The sequence below is a fragment of the Balaenoptera borealis genome, assembly GCF_965194805.1.
Source record: "Balaenoptera borealis genome assembly, chromosome: 17".
Taxonomy (NCBI): domain Eukaryota; kingdom Metazoa; phylum Chordata; class Mammalia; order Artiodactyla; family Balaenopteridae; genus Balaenoptera; species Balaenoptera borealis.
This window is the reverse complement of record NC_138876.1, coordinates 68,112,893-68,126,907: the sequence shown is the minus strand read 5'-3', so window position 1 is coordinate 68,126,907 and position 14,015 is coordinate 68,112,893. Positions and strand designations below refer to the sequence as shown.

General features: G+C 46.0%; 1 protein-coding gene and 1 long non-coding RNA gene across 11 annotated transcripts in view; one reads left to right on the top strand and one right to left on the bottom strand.

The window, feature by feature from the left end:
* Positions 1–10,920, bottom strand: part of NCOA2 (nuclear receptor coactivator 2) — a 270,200-nt gene extending 259,280 nt beyond the window's left edge. For 4 of the 10 annotated variants that reach the window (XR_014236375.1, XM_082363382.1, XM_082363378.1 and 1 more), the window contains exon 1: positions 10,772–10,919. The gene's annotated coding sequence lies outside the window, so the exon portion shown is untranslated. Of the gene's footprint in view, positions 1–9,222; positions 9,403–10,245; positions 10,376–10,404; positions 10,540–10,771 lie in introns of those variants that run through there. The other 6 variants (XM_082363385.1, XM_082363381.1, XM_082363379.1 and 3 more) reach the window with 5 other exon arrangements.
* Positions 10,921–11,131: 211 nt separating this feature from the next.
* LOC309614869 lies at positions 11,132–12,855 on the top strand. Its single transcript, XR_014236446.1, has 2 exons — positions 11,132–11,214; positions 12,591–12,855. It is a non-coding gene; the product is annotated as an uncharacterized lncRNA (long non-coding RNA).
* The last annotated feature ends 1,160 nt before the right edge of the window (positions 12,856–14,015 follow it).

Genomic DNA, 14,015 nt, shown 5'->3' with positions numbered 1-14,015 from the left:
TGGTCCTAACCTCTTTAGCCTGGATTCAATGCAGCAACTCCTCTATGGGCCGCCCCCAGTTTCTTTCTGAACGCCTTTCCTTTTCTTTTTCCTCATTATACACTCAATCCCTTTCTCCAAGAGAGTAAACGTCTATGAACCATTGAGGCAGGCCCAGAAAACCTGGGATGAGGCTGCTAGAGACACCTGAACCTCACTAGGAAATTTCTTGAGCAGGGAATGAAGAGGGCCTCCATAACCAGGAAACCCCTCTCTATCCCTTGATGCAAAGGCACTGGCTTCCCTCACTCACCTGAGGGCCAGGCCAGGTGACGGCAAGGTGCTCAGCCTCTGAAAATCACAAGCCCCAGAAGGCCTTCCCTTGCCCTATCTGGTCTTTACCTGCTATTGGGTGGAGTGGTCCCCTCACTTCTCACCTGAAAAGGGGAAGAGAATCCCCCAGATGCTCAGTCTGGTAATACAGAGCATCGGGGTGGAAGGGCTGCGGGGCTCCGTGGTGCCTGAAGGGAGCGGGCCGTCAGCACCACCGACCTGGTCCAGAATTAAGGATGCAGTTCATCAGAAGACTCTACACATGGGAGCCGGCCAGCTCCTGGTGCGAGATCAGGATGCAGACAACTACCGAGCAGGAGAGCTTCTGGGGCCTCAACGCCCTGGGACCAGCTCTACCTACCACAGGCTCTCCCTTCTCTCCCCACCACAGGGTCCGGGCCTGCCTCCAGTGACCATGAGAAGAGGCAGGGAGCAGCCGAGGACCTCTCCTACGGGGTCCCAGCTGGCCCTACGGCCTGCCCTGCACACAGGACCGGGCCACATGTACCCAGTCCAGCTCCATCCTGCCCCAGCCTTCACTCGCCTCGAGCCAGCAAACCTGGGCTTCCCTCCGTCTCCTGACTCTCTTTTCTCCTGAATGCTTTTTCTCAAAGTGAGATATTTACTATCACAATGAGGTCATCAATGATGACGAGAATGCTGTTGTTACAATGTGAGCGCCCTTTACCCAGAGAAGGCAAACGCTCCAGTTTTGTCTTCTAATGTCCTTCAATGTCCAGGCATTCTGTTGACTTTTGTCTCTGTCAGTTGTCACTGTCAATATGTTTAGGACACAGTGAATATCATGTCATTTTCTTGTGTTATACTTAACAGCTTAAAGCCTTTAATTTATTAAAATTCTTAATTGTACACACCTCGTGTTTAAAATACAAGGTAGTGCAGCATAAATAGATCTTTATATAACTTCCAGTCCCGTCACTAGATTTTACTTATACTTACTATCTGTTTATTTAGAAAAGACTCTGGTGGTGCTAGAATACAATAAAATGACATTTCTTAATGGAATAAATATTTCTATACCACACTTTTACAGAAAAATCTTAAGGAATCAAGATATCCATACATCTTACTTAAAACAGCAATAAGAACACTACACGAGTCTCAAAACAGAAATACAGAAATTGAAAACACAATACACTACCAGAAACTCCAAAGAGGTGGGCACTCCTAAGGCTCTAGGAACTGGTTAAAATTTTCACCCATTTTAATCATCTTAATGTTTCCAACTTATAACCATTTTGACCACTTGAATCTAATGAACACTCTCAAGATATCTAACATGATAGAGTCTGTAACAATATCCTTAAACAGGGAAGAAATAGAATACAGCAAAGCTAGGGAACGTAATCCTCAATCCTACTGGACAACAGAGGCTCAGTACCACCGGTCGGCTGGACCACAACCTTGTGCAGCAACTAACTTCCAACAACAAATCAGCCAGTTACTGCGCCAGCCTGTTACGTGATCTGTCCTCAACCTAACGGCTTCCTTAACAAAAGGCCAGCTTCTTCACCAAGTGCTGTGAGCAGAGCAAATCTGTTAGGTAAAGAGGGAAACTGCAGATCATGATCAGACATGAAATACTTAACGAAAAACTAATGATAGTAACACCCCCCCCCCCTTAATCTTGACTGTGTTCCTTCACTGCCACCCATCTTCCATCTTCAACTTTGGGGGGCGGGAAACAACCCAGCAACAACAACCGAGAAAGCCAGGGAAGAAGGATAAAAGGAGGCAGAGAAAAGTCGACAAAGATTTATACCCAACTGAGGCAGTCTGAAGTTGTGCTATTATTTATCACTCCATCCTCACTTCGAAGGCCCGGTCTCCGAGCACAGCACACCAGACCCGACGTCCACAACAGGCCGCAGGCACAAGGTGGCAGGTACAGGACACAGAATCGCCTCCAGGACCCGCAGGCCCCCACTGCCCAGCTCCCTAACTATCACAACCAGCTTCTGTAATGTCAAGAAATGCTGTTATGTTAAATTGGTAGAAATTCATACACTTCTGACATTGAGATTTTTTTAGTCAGGAATTTCCATATTCCTTATTTAGGAATCAAAATTACCTGTGAAAGAATTCGCCACCTAGGGCTTCCCTGGTGGCGCAGTGGTTGAGAATCTGCCTGCCAAGGCAGGGGACACGGGTTCGAGCCCTGGTCTGGGAAGATCCCACATGCCGCGGAGCAACTGGGCCCGTGAGCCACAATTACTGAGCCTGCGCTCCGCAACAAGAGGCCACGATAGTGAGAGGCCCGCGCACCGCGATGAAGAGCGGCCCCCGCTTGCCACAACTAGAGAAAGCCCTCGCACAGAAACGAAGACCTAACACAGCCATAAATCAATCAATCAATCAATCAATCTATCTTACTCTGCCAGCCACAGGAGTGGTGGGAGATAAGAGGTAGGATTGCCAGAATTAACAAATAAAAATACAGGAACTTAATAAAAAAAAAAAAAAAAAAAGAATTCGCCACCTATGTTCCAACAATAACCAGAGGTGATTACCTAACAAACATATTTACGAAAAAATCTATTTTTAAATATATGTATACAAGCACATTAAAAATGTATGTTTAAAAATGTGTTATCCAAGTAACTATCTAAATTTTCCATTTAGCTTGACTCTAGAAATGACTCGAGTAAAGCTGTAGGTACCTCTAAAATATGCAATTCAATGTTCAATTTACATTTTGACAATAATTGAAAAGTTTTTCTTTATTAAGCATATTAAGAAGAGAATTAGAAATTTTAAGCAAAATTAATATTAAATATTCCTACAAATGCTACTGTACCACCGAAGGTAAGGAAAGTCATTTCATCTTTGATTCCTGAGCTGATTTTATAAGTGGGAACAATCTGCCAGAAATGACCATCCTCATTTAGATGGGTGCTTCCAGGGACAGAAATCAGTCAGCAACAACAGGAACTCCCAGAACCCCCTCACACCCTGCAAGCCTTGGAAGATGTGGGATCACATTTCCTGTGGACCCACTAAATGAATAATAGAAAATGCCATGCCTTATATTTTCATCTCTGACAACAGGGCTTCAGACCCGGCAGCTGGAACGCTAAAAGCAGTGCATGGCTGATCCCCACACGTGCACAGGTGAAAGAGTTCCCTGAAAGCTCTCCCCGCTCCCTGCAAACAATTGCGCAGACAGAAGAATTCCACAAATAGCAGAGCAGAAGTCAGATGACTGAATATATTACCAGCCTCCTTTGGGGACTACAATATCTCAACACCGAGTCACCCATGCTACACGGGTTGCAAAAAAAACCTGCAAAACATACATCACACAATCACCACCTAACGGTTAAACGTGCTAGAATTAAATATACGCTAAAGGAACAAGAAGCCGAATATCTGTACCAGTGCTTCATTGGTCCTAAACCTCTATCTGGAGGGCTCTCTCCCTCTCTTTTCTACCTCTCACCCACAATGGAGTTTTCTCAAGCTTATTTTCTGAGCTTCTGATTGTGAGAAACAATAGGCAACATGAACGTGCTTTTTCAAAATACACTCCTACCCCTTTTCCCTTTCCCGTTCCCTGGTGGAGAATGACGGATCTGTGTTATCTCCACAAAGCACTGGATGGGACACATCCACATGAGGCTGCGAGGAAGTGCGGCCGACCGACCATCTAACAAGAACACAAGTGAAGAAGGCAGGGCTAAGGGGCAACGTTGGCCTGGATGCAAATTCCTCTCCAGCACTCGGGCTGTGTGACCTTTGGCGAGTTATGTGACAGCTCTGCGCCTCCACTTCCTGAACTGCGAAAGAGGAATGCCAACAAGAGCGCCTCCCTCACTGTCTTACGGTGAGAACCAGACAGGAGTGTACACCAAGGGGACCTTATTAGCCCGGCACCAGGTTTTGAGTGAGCACTCAGTAAATGTTACCTGTTTGACTTCATCCATTACCATTCTTACTTCTTGAAAATTAAAAGACAAGAAAGAATCCTGCAATTTAGGAACGGTTAAATTCTGGGCCGATGACTAAAAAATCTGGAGGCTGCTTATAGGTCTTAAGATAAGTATCGACTGTCCAGGTATAGGCTTGCCTTGAGGCAAGGGTTTGGGAGACACAGGACTACAGAATTTGCAGGACTGGATCTATTCAAACCTATTCATCCTTTTTACAAACCAAACAACTAGACTGAGAGCCTTCTAACGACCTGCAGACATCTGCTTTATCAGATCCCGACCAAGAAGATGTTCTCAGACTCACCATTCCCTCTGATATTTATGATTTGTTTCCCCACTCATTGGTCAAGGTTAATTTTTTCCCCAAAGTTTTGCTCAGAGGCACGATTTAATCCCCTTTGGGCTTCATCTCCTGCTGGAAAATGAAGGTAACCTCTACTTCACAGGATTGTGGCAAGAATGAAAGAATGGAGCACGCCTCAAAAAGCCCCTAATAGGTTGTTGGCACTCGGTGACAGCTGCTCTTATCATTTCAGTTGTTCTGTTGCCGCTCTCCCAATGCAGACATTTTAGTCAAGAGCAAGAATGCATTACGTCTAGAAAAACTGACAACCACAGCAGAATACCTGTGAAAGGCTGTGCAAGGGAGCTTTCCATCCTTTAGAAACCTACAGTGGTAAGGCCCAGGATATGTTAGCCTTAAAAGCAGCAAGGCACAGACAATCCACAGAAATCAGAGGTCACAGACTGCCCTGTCACATTCACCCAACTATGGGCTGCCACCCGGACCACACATAACATGATTTCAGGGGAAATAAAAACAAAACTGATTATAAATATTCATACCTTCATTAAACGAAACCTATTTAATCATAAGCTAATCAGTCAGGGGGACATTTAACAACCTTTTTATTATAAACATTACAATCCTATTCTCAGGGGGGAAAAAAACCCAAACCCAAATCAAAGCAGAATTATCTTATATAATTAAAATTAACACATTAAAAGAAAAGCAGATCTTTAGTATGAAAGCAAATTGAAAGTTAAGGTGAACACATCCCTTTCCACCCCTCCCCCACCAAAAAAATCATCACCCACTGTGTGTTCCCCCTTTAATCACAGGATTTGCAATGGATGGTTTATACTATAAAAGTAAACTGCCAAAGCTGAGACACTCAAAACTCAACAAATAACTGAACAAACAAATGAAACAATGGTTAAATGAGGCAAGGATGCAAAAACAAGATTGAAAAAGCCCAAAATGAGAGTTAACCTGGCCATGGGGAACTCCATCAGGAGTTCTTAACAGTTCACAATTGGCTGCCTAAAAAAACATAAATTCTGACAGAATTAACATGCTAACTTCAATTCTCCATGCATATATCAATTGACTCCCAAAGTAAAAATTGTTTTTTCTTTCAGAACCTTTAAGTATTAATAACTATTTAATTACTGCTAATAATGTCTACCTATAAGTAGCTCTCCTCTCTTACTTTCTTAAAAATTAAGATTCTATGTCCAAAAGCCTCAAAAGCAGGTAAGTCAAACACTGCCATAGGTTCCCTGCTTATTTAATTCTTCTCTAGAAATTTCCAACTAGAGAAACAACTGAAAAGTGTCCTAGAGTCAATGTTTCCACAACTGCATTATGTCATCATAGCCACTGGAAGCCAGAAATGTGGTCACTGATGAACATTTCACAGGATAAACACATAAAATCTTTGCCCTAAGAGCCAAGAGTATTATGATTTAACTGCAGACCATGTAGCCGTTTAATTTCAGATACCTTCATAGCACAACCTTTAAGATTTCCACCTTTTCATAATCACCCTCGCCTCAGTTTTGTAACAGCTAGGAAAACTACATACGTTTCTAAAATATCCACAAAAGTCACATTCTCACCTCTGTTTAGAAATTAGTATCTAGAATCCATAAAGTATGTGTTTTCTTTATACTGTCTGAATTGAGGGCCTGTGACACTAAAACCGTATTATACGGCTTTTCCAGACATTACTTTTAATAGACTTTAAAGAATAATATGACATAATATTCTTTCTACAGTTAACAATTCATAAACCCTTCTACAAGCCTGTAAAAAACAAAAAAGGAAATAAACACAAATGCCAAAATCTTTTTTGTTTAGAAAACAAGGCATAGAGGTAAAATTAGCCTGCAATATGAAAGTGTATAAAAAACTGAGTAAGGGGTTTGTTCTGTTTCCCTTAAATGGTTTTCGTTATTAGTATGTAAACATAGTCTGATTATTTCACTGGGGGAAAGATCCTGATTCGCTGCTCATTTTATGATTTACTGCAATAAAAGACCAACACCTTAAAGCAACTTACTTATTTTCTCCCTCCTATTCTCTTAATTTAAAATTGATAGAGCATGTAATAACATAAATTACCAAACAAAACTATAAACACAAAACATTGAAAAGCTAACAATTTCTTAAATAGCAGTTTTGCTATTAAAATAGTGAAGCATTAATTATGCATTTAAATATAATTTCAATCATGACATAATAATGGTCAAAATATCAAATAAGGACACACTGTGCATTTCAGAAAACTAATCTTCTAGAAAAATGGTTTAAAGAGCCCCCCCCCCTTTGTTTTGGTACCCAACATCCTAATGACTGCTTAAAAGCATCCCTTTTAAACTCAATTCAACACAAACAATTTTTCCTAAGAAATCCAACCTGTCAACTTATGGGTCACATTTCAACCTGATGTGATTTGAAACAGCTAAGGTACTGAATCCTTAAATACAGGGTGTGTAATGAAAGCACTGCTCATAGGTCCTTGCTTCTGAGGCTTGCAAAGCTTTAATAAGATACAACTAAAGATAAAGCCAACCAAGGAGCACTGCCCCTTTATGCGCTCACACCGCAGCCCAAGTTCCCCTCTAATCTTTACATTTTAGGTTTCTAGTAAAATGCGCTTCTAACACTGAGCAAAGGTCATGTAAATTATATTTAACCAATGAAGGGTTAAAATCAGAGCTAAACTATCTAAAAAATATTAAATTCATAATTGGTAAGCTCTTTTCTAACCTCTGCTTCAGTATCCTGACATCTAAAACTCCTCTGTTAAGACTGAAATTCCCTGGAGGAAGAAGGCTCAGATCCAGTCTGAGAGCACACAATGGAATCACAGCTGACGATGCACATCTTTTTCTAGATATCTCCATATGCTTGAGAGGTTTTTTTTCCCCCTAGCAGGCATTAGGGGACTTGCTACTCACTGCCACCAAGAATCTGAGAACATTCTCAAGGATTATTGTAGAGAAGGAGTAAAATAATGTGTTGCTCTTGAGCATACAAAAGACACATGTCAGAGTGGCCTTCAGTAGCTAAATTAACTAATGACGGGGCGGTTTTGAATGTTGTCAAATTTTGAACGTTGTTTAATTTATAATACTCCCTACTTCTAGCACCTAAATGTTTGTTTTATCATCACAGTTTTTACTATTTTATCACTAAAATAACACCTCAAGGGCTAGAGCAAAATGCAATTAATTTTTGTCTATATGAACACTTACAATTATACTGGATTGGGAATTCATGGTAAATACTGTTCCCTAAAACTATAGACCCCTCAATTCTTTCTTAGTAACCTAGTATTATTAAAAGCTCAAGAAACCAGTATACGTAAGTATCATGCACATAAAATGCCTCAAAAAACAAAACAAATTCCTCCCAAGATTAAATTCATGGGATACTCATCACAAAATGAACAGATGTATTCTCAAGCTAATATTATTCATTCCTTGAACTCCCAAAGATTCTACAAATTCCAGTTGGAAAAAGGAGCCTTGCTGCTGTCAATGTGCACTAACCTCCCCAACAAAGAACAGGAGCGCGCACACACACACACACACACACACACACACACACAAAGCATCGCAGCAGCAGCTGCTGTCTTTTTAAAACACTGCTATTCCTACAGAGGAACCTGTGATCTTTACAGAGAACCGAAGACCTATCCTCCCTATTCTGAAAAGTCAAGACTTGAGGAAGTCACTAGACTGTACCCAACAAACAGAGTAAAATAACCAAAGATGTCTCCTAACCTTGCAAAAACCAAAAAAGTACCCACACACTGTACCATTCAGTAGTGTTTAAGCAAACTAAAATAATTTATTTTTAAGAATCTCTTGTGTGGGAGTAATCTGACAAACTACATTTTACTCACTTTCTTTCTGTAGACAAATATTCTTTGACCAGCTTGTTCCTTAAATACCAACGCTTTAGGTTTCAAACAGTGATGCTTTGGTTCCTAACTTCATTTTGTTTACTTAAGAAAGAGCAAAAAAACAGAAAACAAAAAATGCATACCATGAACCACAACTTTTTTTTTTTTAATGTCATCCCAAACACCGAACTTCCAAGTGCACTTTGGAAACTGGCGCTCTAATTAATCAAGGAACCAGTGAAGCCATTACAAACAATGATGCTTTACACTCCCAATAATCAACTGACGTGAGTTTTTCCCGATGCCTTCGTTTTCAGAGAACCCTTTCAAATTTCATTGTCCCCACGCTGGAGTAGCTGAGTGAGACTGAGATAGAGATAAACAGATAACTCCTATGATCCTCAGCACGTAAACCGAGCGCTGAGGTCCAGAACGCGATCACTACAATATATGCCATTTTAGAAACGGGCCTCGGACAGTTACTGCCACATCTTAAGTGCCTTTTAGACTTCGTCGTGTCTAAGACAACGTCTCTGGTGGTACCAGAGATATACAGTATCTCGTGCAAACTACGTTGCCTCTCCCGGTCAGAGGCCCCGTAAGTGACGCTACCCCACAGATCTAGGAGCGGGTGACCAGGGATGTGCAAGAGTGGAGAGCTCTTGGCGTCTCCATGACTCCCCCGCCCCGCGCGCAACTCCACTCTAACTGGTCCGGAAGAAGCCCCGCCCCCTCCCTTCCTCCAGCCCCCGCGATTGGCTTACCGACACCCGGCAGGTCAGTTCCCTGCCTTCGATTGGCTCACTGTCCCATCAGTCACACGCAGCGAGATTCGGGTCGGTGGGAGGGGAAGGCGTTGGAGGAGGTGGAGTGGGAGTGGGATTAGAGGACGAGGTGGCGGAGGAGGGTGTTCAGGCTCGGTCCCCGGTTTAGGAAAGTTTCCCCTACCAGTGACAGACCCGGACGGCGTTAGGCCCGGTCCAGCTCCGGGCCGGTGCAGGGCGCTCGGATCCCCGATTCCCGCCCCTCGGTCCCGCAGGCCCCGGAAACCACTAGGGGGAGGGGGAAGAGGGAGGGACCAGTTAACCAGGGACCGACCCACCCCCGATCTCGGAAGAGGCGCCTCCGGGACTCCCCGGAGGGGCGGGGGGCGGGGAGCTCCTGAGCGCAGCGAAGACCCTGACCCCCTCCCCCAGCAGCCCCCGGAGGCCCGAGAGAGAAGTGTCCCCGGGCCCGGGGCGTGACCGTCGCGAGCCGGCCGGGAGGGCCCCTCCCGCTTCCCGCCTGGGGGCCCTGAGGGCCTGTCCCTTCAGGGGCGGGGAGATGGGGGAGAGAAAAGGGGGCGCTGGCGAGCCAACCCGGAACCTCCCGGACCGCCTCCCGCCCCCAGCCCCGGCCCCTGCGCGCCTCCTGCACACACGCCCGCACCCAGAAAGTTAAGTCAGGGGCGAGCCGGGCTCGGCGCCGCCGCGGTCCGGCCCCCGGCTCCCCGCCCCCACCGCAGCCCGGCCTGCTCGGCCCGAGCGCGCCGCCCGCCCCGCCCGCCACAGCTCCTTCCCGTCCGCCCGCGGCGCGCGGCGCCCCTCGCCTCCCACCCCCGGCGCTGACACGGGCCCGGCCCGGCTGCCGGGCCGCGGATCCCCTCCTCCCGGCGTCTCACCCAGCCGGCCGCCCCTGACACGGCGCTTCACCTTCACACACCCCCGAGCACTTCCCAAGTCCTGCCTCCCCTCGCCCGGCTCCCACCCTGCGCAGCAGTCGCTCCGCGTTTCCATGAAAGAATGCACCTTCTCCGGCTTCACCTTTCCGTCCCTGCCTCGCGTCCCCCGAGGGCGCAGGAGACGCGCTCCTCGCCGACCCGCACCGGGCAGGGTGGCGGGCGCCTCGCTCCTCGGGCGGGTGCCGCGCCCGCGCCCCCGGCCTCCCCGCCGCGCCTCGGCTCTCACCTCTCGCCGGTGCCGCGGGCTGCAGCCTCCGCCCGCCTCGCGCTCCGGGACTCGTCTCCCGAGCTCTGGCAAAGCGCTGGAGCGCCTCCTTTCTCTCCCAGGGACTCCGCGTCTCCCTGCCGCTTCCCGCCCTCCCCACCCCCCAAGCCCCAACTCCCCAGCCTCGCGGCGCCTCCGGGATGCAACTCGCGTTTTCCGCGCACCGGGGCAGCGATCGCCGCACACAAAACAGCCCTCTCGGCGGCGCGCGGCTCTGCCCGGCTTCGGCGCAGGAAGGGCAGACGCGGCCGGGGGTGGGGACGCGGCGCCCCCCGCCCGCCGCCCGCCTCCCGCCCGCCCTCGCGGCCCCCAGGGAAGGCGCGGTTACCGGCTCGGGTCGGTCACGCCGTCAGGTGCCGGCTGCCGTCGGCGCTGACCTTCGCCGCCGAAGCTGTGGCTGAGGCTGCGGCCGCCATGTTCCCGTGTTAATAACTGCTGCCTGGTTGTTTATTTCAATGGAGATCCTCCCCCAACTCCCTCCTCCTCCTCCTCCTCCTCCGCGTCTCCGCACTTGCGGAGAGAGACACAGACCGCGCAGAGCTCGCGATCAGGGGAGGGGGCTCGGGAGCCAGGCAGTCCCTCCCCCCGCCTCCCTGGCCGTGGCCGCAGCCAAGTCCTGTCACTGGGGAAAGGACGGAGCGGAAACTTGCGTCCCGCGCCCCCGGGGAGGGGGCAAAGGTGGACGGAGGGTTCTCCGGGGAGCAGACCCTGGCCGCGGGGTCCGCAGCATCTCCGTCGGCGGAGTCCTCTAAGAAGGCGACCTGGGGAGAGGTGAAGAGTGAGGAGAGAAGGGAGAGGGGACAAAATGGGTGACTGTGGTAGAGGGAGGGTGACCTATGGGTGACTGGAAGTGAAGGGAGAGTAAACAGATGACTCCATGGGAGGGCAAAGGGCAGTGCCAAAAAGAACGAGTGGATGGGACAGGCCGGGGCTGCAGAGTGGAGGCAGTGGGATCTTGGGGCTGCAGACGGCGGGGCAGATGCCCCCGCACGAAGATCGGGGAGAGCCCAGTGCCAGGTTCGCCCCGGGAGGAACCTCCCGCCCGCACTCCGCCCGGGCCCCTCGGCCAGCAGCCTGCACCCCTAGGGCGCACCTCGCCCGCCCGCGTCTGCTGCTGCGCCCTGGAGGCGCCCGTCGTCCATCAATTCAACCTCGGCTCCTAAGACGATAGGCTTCTCCAGTTGTAGCCGCATCTGAAGAGGGGATGGAGGGGCGCGACCATGCGAGGCGAGCTTAAAAGGGTGCCACCCAGCAATTGCATGATAAAGCAAAGGACACACAGTGTAAAGCCTGACCTGGTTGAGCATTCTTGTCACGACATGAGTCACAAAAGTTTTTTAGTGGAAAGTCCACTTTCTAGACAGAAAGTGATGTTGGGGGGATGCAGGAGAGTTGCACTGAAAATTCGAAGAGAAGCCTCATAAAGGTTACGTGGATCAGTTTTATGCTTTGGAAAAGCAAGTTCTTCACAACCCAGATACATTTCATCCGAAGAAATGAGCAACATTTGTTTAACAAATTTCCTTATTTTTAGTCTTAAAATGAGAAAGGTCACTTGCCATAGACAATAATAGTGTTTATTGAACACTTACTATGTGTCTGGCACTGTGCTAAGTGATTTATACATTTTGATTCTCAAACCTTACAAAGTAATTACCATTTTTAGCCTTCACAAAAAAATGAAGCTGAAAGAAGTAAAGTAATTTGCCTAGGGTCATACAGCTGGGAAGCTGGAGAAGATTTGAGCCCAGTTCTGGCAGACTCCAGAGCCCACACTTCTAATGGTGTCTTCAACCTCAAATTTGTGGGAGTACCACCAATTTTTTTTCGGGAAAGAAAAAAAAAACGTGTGTATGCATGACTATGGATAGAAAATGTTTGGAAGGCTATAACAAATTGTTAGCACTGGGGAGTATGAGTGGGTGTGTAATGGAGTAGTACTTCCACTTTTATTTTGTACACTATAGTGTTTGAAATGTTTGCATTCACCATGTATTAAGTTAATAAATTTTTGTAGATTATTTTAATTACATGGCAAACAGAATAAGGTTTCCTGAAAACCCAAAGCTCTCCAAAAAACTGGGGAAGAAATGGGAAATGGAGGGTTTTTTAATGACCTGTTTTCTTCCACAAATTCTCATCCATAGTATTCCTACAATGAGGTAGTAGTCGCCTGAGGTCTGTCGCATTGCTGGACTCCAATTTCCTTTCCTGTCATCACCCCCAACTCTGAGTTGTGATAAAGAAAAGATTCTCCTTCTGGCTTTCTACTCCTCTTTTGGCAGAAGTCCAGAGTTCATCAATACTCTGCAACAGTAGATTTCACACTTTCAAAAACCACCCATGATATCTGTGCAAATTAATGACTCCCATTGCATTTCCATGTTACTCAATAAAACTTACTCAAATACATGACTGTGTCTATAAAAATAAAACAAACAAAAAAATCTGACAGCTTGGCATAATGAGTTGCTTCCAGCTGCTAACCGGTTGCCTCAAACCTTGAGGAATCCTATAACTTCTGCTCTCTTCTACAGCCTCTGGTCTCCCTCAACACTTCATGCTGTAGTTATAACAATATTCTGTCTTGCACTGGAGTTGTTTATATATTGTCTTTCTCTTTCACTAGATCGTAAGCTATTCAGGGCCCAGAACCATGTGTTGTTCTTGTTTTTACATGCTATAGCTCCTAACAATATCTCATATAATGTTTGCTGTTTATGTGAATCTGTAAAATGTAAACAACAGTATCCAATCGGTCTTCATGTCCGTTTCCCCAACTCACCCTCCAATACCTTGCTCTTAAAACGTATTTATAAAAAATGTTTTCAGTATTTGAAAGAATTTAGATTTCTGTAAGACCTCAGAATAATTGTTCAGGAAAACCAGCCGTTAAGTATTGGTGAATTATCATGTGATAATGTAACATGAAAAGGAAGAAAAGTAAATAAGTTGGCTTAATTATTCAGTCAAAGAAAAACTAAATAAAAGCAAAGATATAGGAACTGGATATATTACCAACAGAGAACAACCCAATAAGGAAAAAACTGGGGGTGCAAATCGTAAAGGGGAAGGAAATTATTGAAATTTAGTAGAAACAGAAACGACACACCATGGATGGATGAGGCAAGTAGACAAAAACCAAAAAGAAATGTCAGCCAAATCACAAATGCAACTTAAAGTAGTAAAGAAAAACGATAATTTATATAGTTAATAACACACCTAAGAAAATCAGGACAATGTGAATACTATAGGACAAGAAATCCTATTTCGTCTGCCTTCTCTTCCTCATTCAACTTCAAGTTACTTTCTTCATACATAAACTATATAAAAATGGAAGATTCAATATGATTTTTGTATTATTACTACTAGCATGCTTCATGATATAATGAGAGGTAACACAGTGTGGTGAGAAGAGCTAGAAAAGATAGGCAAACATATGAACTGCGCTTTGCTACTTAACATGTGACTAAATATCTGTTTGCTCATCTGTATAATTGTTGCAAGACTCAAACAAAATGGTATAAATAAATGTGCTTTGTTAACTCTTAAGTTCTTTATACTAATGGAAT